Raw genomic sequence first — 5,480 nt, forward strand, 5'->3', positions numbered from 1 at the left:
TTTTTCATTTCAATGTCATGTTTGCACCGAACAATATGGTATCGACTTTCGAGGTGTGACATCTTACGGTACGGTAATAAGGTGCCATATAGGTACCAGGTAACACACCATATACGTTACTCCCCAGGTGCAGTATAGTTCCAGGTAGCGCACCTGTAATATGGTAATATGTAGTAGCCAGCTGCTCTTGGGGGGGGGGGGGCGAAAACGCTAAAGGGGGGCGAAAACGCTAGTGATCTCGCCCCCCGGGGGGGCGAGATCGCCGGGGGGGCGAGAACGCTGTCACACCGGTACGCGGTGTTCAAAAAATTACCCCCAGCGGCAGCCGACATATGGAAGTGGCGGGAAGAGGATTCCTACGCGAAATACTACCAGCTTCCCAGCCAAACAAACATTGTAACCCAAGTCATACAGGCTCAAAACTTAATATAGTAGTCCTTTACTATCCACCAGATTTTTCGTCTCGCTGACGTGCACAGAAAAATGTATTTGGCTTTTCAAGAAGTGCGACGTACTATTTTGTGCCCGACCTACTTTTGTCCACGGGGGTCGCCCATAAATACTGTGTTCTGCGACCTTAACTTAAGAGGCCCCAAAACATACGTTGTTACCTTTTCGAATCTCCACAACAAAGCACGATCTTTCAATGCTGTTTACGGATTACAATAGGGCACCAAAGGACCTATCCAACTATACCAAGTTCAACCCCCCGAAAGATAGATAAAGATTCCGGAAGTTCGATCGTAAGGGTTCGCCTAGCGCCTAGCGGTCACCGAAGAGTTCGCTTAGCGGTTACTTCAGGGGACCCTTCATTCGAGAATATCTCGGCAACAAAGCACGATCAACAATGCGGTTTGCGGATTACAATAGGGTACCAAGGGACCTTTCCAACCACACCAAGTTCAACTCCCCGAAAGATTGCGGAAGTTCGATTATAAGGGTTCGCCTAGCGGTTACTGAATGGTTCGCTTAGCGGGGTTACTTCAGGGGACCCTTCTTTCCAACGATACCAAGTTGAACCCACCGGAATACAGTTTAGGATTGCGGAATCTCCAGCGTATATACGCACGTACATGTAAGGGGTAGTTAGCAGTTAGTTAGGGTAAACCTATAATCAAGAATATCTCCGCAACAAAGCACAATCTTTCAATGCGGTTTGCGGATTACAATTCCCTACCAAGGGACCTTTCTAACGATACCAAGTTGAACCCACCCACAGTACGGTTTAAGATTGCGGAATCTCCAGCGTGTATACGCACGTAATGGACCTTTCCAACGATACCTAGTTTAATCCACCAGAGGATCGTTTAAGATTTCGGAATTTCTTGCCTTTGGTTTAGTTAGCGGTTGGTTAAAATCTAAACAAATCATAACATTGACGACTTAAACTTACATTTCACTGTCGTTCTAAATTCAATTCTGAAATATGTCAAAAATCGCGATATCGTCCCGCAACCACTTCTGAACTATCTTGAATCGCAATGATTCATGTAAAGATGTCCGAGTTGATATATTTAAACTGGTTTCAAACTTAGATCCCTCCGTTTGAAAGATTTTTATGGGCCCTGAAAATCGCAAGAACGTTCCACAATCACTTCTAAAACACCTTGATTCCGAATGACATAATCAATTGTCATAACTTAGATCCATCCATTTGTAAGATCGGGGGGGGGGGGGGGCAGTTTTCACGGACGAACCAAATATTATAGAAGGGCCGCGAGAATTGGTCCGCCCTCCTGAAAATCTGATGACTGGATTATTTGGGAGAACTTGAAAATGTTTGCCAAGGGTGTAATATATTGATGTATGTTTCCTTTATAAGGCAAACCAATACAATATTATTCTGATGCAACGTTAAATGTAGATTTTTTAATACAAATAACGTTAGATAGCTAATGTGTATGTTATTACCAACGTTAACGGTCCGTTATGTAGATAATTTTACTGATATTTACCAAATTGTAACGAGGAAGCCACCCACCTCAAACGTGTGATACTCAGGCTAAACGTGTGTAGCACCAAGCGGCCAGGTACATGCTGCTATGAAGATCATTCTTATTCAAATTTCTCTTCAAATGACAAAAATCCTGGTGTCGGTGTCCGAAATTAATATAACAAAACCTTATAAATCTTTTAAGTCCAAAACAGGCGCCTCCATCCTCGACTGCAAGTGGCAATATCCAAGTATATGAAGCTACGGAGAGCATGCAGTTCTCAATACTACGCGACTCGTCGGTACGTGTGTTTGACCGGACCACCATCTTGGATGTCCTGGCTAGTCTCGTACCCAGGACCCTACGTCATAATCTAAACTGGACAAGAGAGGAGAGAGTAGCTAGGTTTCAACTCATCAATAATTAACCGCTTCGTTAGCAAGCAGAAAATAAAAAGAATGAATCTTGACATTGAGTTTAAACATGTTTTAAATTGGGGAACGATACGGCGATTCTTAGAGGGCAGCCGATTTTCACGACCCTTCTTAGATATTTGATCAAATTATTTCCCCAGACAACTTTTAAATGGAATGATCCATGTGATGACAATGAGTTTTATTACGGCCACAGCAAGTTAACTTTATGGATGACATCCTCGGTAGACTGCAAAAATAATAAGATAATAGGGCGAAAAAAACAAGATAGGTTAAAAATAAACTTTGTACAGAATTGAAGTGACAAGACATGGTAGCACAGCCAACAAGTCATTTATTCGTGTATTCAAGAAGTGAGATAGAGTAGCAAACTAGTGTGGTAGATTAGCATAATTACTTACTAAGTTGGCAACTTCACTCACGACTTCCGTACATATAGTGGCGCCTCTTTTTCAACTATCCAACTAGTTTCACTTCTACAACTACAGTTATGGTTACATCGCTAGTGTCATTTCTAAAAGTACAATCATTAGGCGACAATACAATATATTTTCCCATTTTGGTACTTTCTCGTCATGTTGGCCTTCTCCGAAGAATCTGAAATCAGTTGAAATGAGTGCCTCAGCGCCCAGCATTTAACGTTACGTTATGCCTTAACGTTATATTATCTGCAAATTGGAACAACGCTAAGTAGTTCCCCTTCCTAGTAAAGGGGGAAGCAAACGTTCATGACACTTTGTCCAATAACTCTCTACAAACAAGACGCTTCAAAAACTATATCATCATTTAACGTTAACGTTACAAAGCAATATGGAAAAAAAGTTCCGTTAATTGAGTTCTGTTAATTGAAAAGAAACCAGCCAGTCAACTGTACCTATTCACAGTTGGAAAGTTTGTTTCACTGGAGCTCACTAGCTCTTTTCCTGACCTTTGGCTCCAATATCACTTTGATACACGCCAAATAAGCTTTAAAGTTAGAATACCAGATACTTAACGTTAACCATTACAACGAGAGACGACAACTAACAGAGGTGAGTTAAAACACCTGTATTGTTTAACCCTCCATTTGAACCTTGATAAATAAATAGATAGATAAATAAATGAAATGAAATAAATGCATGAAAACACCACATAATGTTGCTATGTTTTAGGGGGGAATTGCTTTCTTTGAAGCTGCCGTTAATTAATCCAGTCACATGCAGACCTATTATGTCACATGACTCTTTGTGAGATAATCGAAACATGTGACAGTAGCTCAGTTGGGTGAAACCACTTGGCAAATTGGATTTCCGTGCTATTGTTAACATCAATACACGCTAGTTTATGAATTTAAACATTTTCTAACGTACGGATTTTATATAATATATATACTGTAACTCCGTTACGTTCTAATCTCAATATTGATGTTACTGTTGGCGTTATTTGCGATCGAATTACATACAATACCATCACCCCCATGTTACGAGTGGTTTAGACCAAAGCAACATGGAAGCCAAGTTGTTCCTACAAATTTTCTTCCTACAACTTCTAGGACATTTCCTGGTTTTCGGACAGCAGTGCTCGAAATCAGGTGCGTGCTCTTGCACAATGTCTGACGGTAAAGGAGTCGTCGACCTGGAGCCTTTGGCTGATAAAGGCGGGCAACCAAGGTGAGGTCAACTTGGGACAAACTCACACGGCTACTCTTATCTTCAAACGTAACGTTACAACCTTTTATTTGTACGGGGACGTTTTTCAAATAGAAAATGTGTATGCAGCACTCTAGGAGCCTTTATCGACATCCGAAAGCGAAAGTACTGTATAGTATCATAAATGGTACATAATCGTGTCCTAGAGGACCAGATAGATATTGTTTATGCATGATTACGTCACCGCCCTCCCACACCCACACACTGTAAACAGGTGGGACGGAGAGAATAGCATTTTTACAGGTGGTCGCCTGAAGAAACACTATCAAAACGTTGCCATGAATTTGAATATTATCGTTGCCCGTGTGTTTGCTTCCTGGTTCATGATCAGCCTGAAATTGAACCCGGAAACGATTATAACAGTTCAAGGACATTAAAACAGTTGTAGACTCTGTAAATATTATACATGCCAGAAGACAGGCCCTAAATAACAATGGGGAGCAGGTCCTCTGACAAGCATGAAATTCTGATTGACCAGGCACAGCACGAAATCTGGTATTTAAGCAAGCTTAAACTCAACGTAAACGCGACGTTTCTGCACCCTTTCCGCAACTTAACGACATCTATCCGCGAACGTAAAGATCCCCTTTAATGTTACCTTTACGTTGGCACTTATATGTACTTATATGCACTCCTCACGTGCCTTTCCGCAACTATTAGACGCTTAAAGGCGTCGTTAATGACAGTTTTTCGTAACCTATACGGGAGGAAAGTATGCGTTTATTAAGACCTTTCTGCACCCTTTCCGCAACTTAACGACATCTATCCGTGAACGTAAAGATTCCCTTTAATGCACTTATATGTACGTTTCGGCACTCCTTCACGTGCCTTTCCGCAACTATTAGACGCTTAAAGGCGTCGTTAATGACAGTTTTTCGTAACCTATACGGGCGGAAAGCACGCGTTTCTTAAGACCTTTCCGTGATCTTTTGACCACATTTACAGTCGATTTCCGTCACGATTTCCCCACGTTTATGTGTTGTTTACACACCCTGAAAGGCACGCGAAGAAGTGCAGAAACGTACTTATCCGAACGCTTTCCGTGATCTTTCCTTGGACTATAGTTGTCATTTATTTTTAGTAAAGGCGGCGTAAGTTTAAACCTTTCCGCATCTTTAGGTAGGCTTTATGTGTTTTGTGTGGCTTAAATTGGAACTTTTGCATCGGGTATGCGTGTCTTATTTGGTGTGAATCATACCTACACCGGTATCTATGGCTTTGCCGTCTAAACTATCTTGTGAGTCCAATTGTGGACTTGGATTGGTCGACCGAGGGAACAATCGGTGTACAATATCCATGCACGAATCTCCGCTACATTTAAGTCCACAATTTGGAGTCCAGTGTCGGGCGATACGCCTGGAAAGACATCATTTCAAGCAGCATAGTTCCATCTGGCCATCACATTAGGAAAAATCCGCTGAGAT

At 41.7% G+C, this 5,480-nt stretch overlaps 1 protein-coding gene across 1 annotated transcript in view; it reads right to left on the minus strand.

Annotated features, from left to right (window-relative positions):
* Positions 1-2,270, minus strand: part of LOC118424018 (chondroadherin-like protein) — a 30,129-nt gene extending 27,859 nt beyond the window's left edge. Inside the window, exon 1 of the mRNA XM_035832434.1 lies at positions 1,982-2,270. The gene's annotated coding sequence lies outside the window, so the exon portion shown is untranslated. The remainder of the gene's footprint in view (positions 1-1,981) is intronic.
* Between the last annotated feature and the right edge of the window lie 3,210 nt (positions 2,271-5,480).

Source organism: Branchiostoma floridae, chromosome 10, assembly GCF_000003815.2.
Source record: "Branchiostoma floridae strain S238N-H82 chromosome 10, Bfl_VNyyK, whole genome shotgun sequence".
Classification (NCBI taxonomy): domain Eukaryota; kingdom Metazoa; phylum Chordata; class Leptocardii; order Amphioxiformes; family Branchiostomatidae; genus Branchiostoma; species Branchiostoma floridae.